We start from the raw sequence: 932 nt of genomic DNA on the forward strand, positions 1-932 counted from the left end.
TCAAGCTAACCCCGCCTAGCTCTGTGAATAGCACCAGTTTTGTTCATTCATCAAACGTGTGTTGGTACCTGGGTATAAATTCTGACTCGCCAACTTCGACATCAGTGTCGTCGCGATGAACACTGAGGAGGTCAACTATGTCCTAAAGCAGTGAAAAGTCCGTGGAATATGCTTTCCAACTAAACATTGTTTTTTTATTTTCTACAAAAAGACAAAAACTTGGAAGCGTTTTGAAGTGAAAACAGCGTGAAGGACTTAGTGTTCCACAATTCTGTTGCTCTATAGAAGACAGAAAAGGTCAGAAAGTGCTGTTTTGCTGTATACTTGTTCTTACTACAAAGCAGGGAGCTGTTGCTGCTGCTCCTGCTGCTGTTGCTGCTGCAGTATTATTGTCCTAAAATGGTTTGCACCATTTGAAATGTGAGGTTTGGTGCTTTAAAACTACCACTCGGAATGGGCCTTTGCTGTTCAAAAAGCACAGTGACACAACTTCTCCTCGCCCTGTCGACCAAAGAGCACCGAGGGATTAATTTCAGCAATGATTATCTCGTCTCACCTCTATAGCAATCATTCACTGAGGACCAGCGGCCCACACATAGCGGCATTCTGAACCGGTGCATCAAAAAAACACCTCGAAGACATTTAGTTTTGAGTCTTTTACATGACACTAATCACGAATGCTAAGAATGCGCTCTATATGTTGGCGGTTCATGTACACACTTGTGCTTGATGGACTCGCTCTCTCAGAATCTCCCATCAGGCGTGATGCCTTTCTGAGACGTCTCACCAATAATTGCTGCTATTTTGTCATCTGTGGATGACACTGAAGTGGTGCTCTGCCTCCCTCATGTGGCACTGACATCTTTTTTTTGTTTTCTGTAGTCCTTTTTTTTTTTTTTTGCAATTACTTTCAGGTCAATCCATTTATTCCC

This window comes from Stegastes partitus, unplaced genomic scaffold (genome assembly GCF_000690725.1).
Source record: "Stegastes partitus isolate 25-593 unplaced genomic scaffold, Stegastes_partitus-1.0.2 Scaffold1019, whole genome shotgun sequence".
NCBI lineage: Eukaryota > Metazoa > Chordata > Actinopteri > Pomacentridae > Stegastes > Stegastes partitus.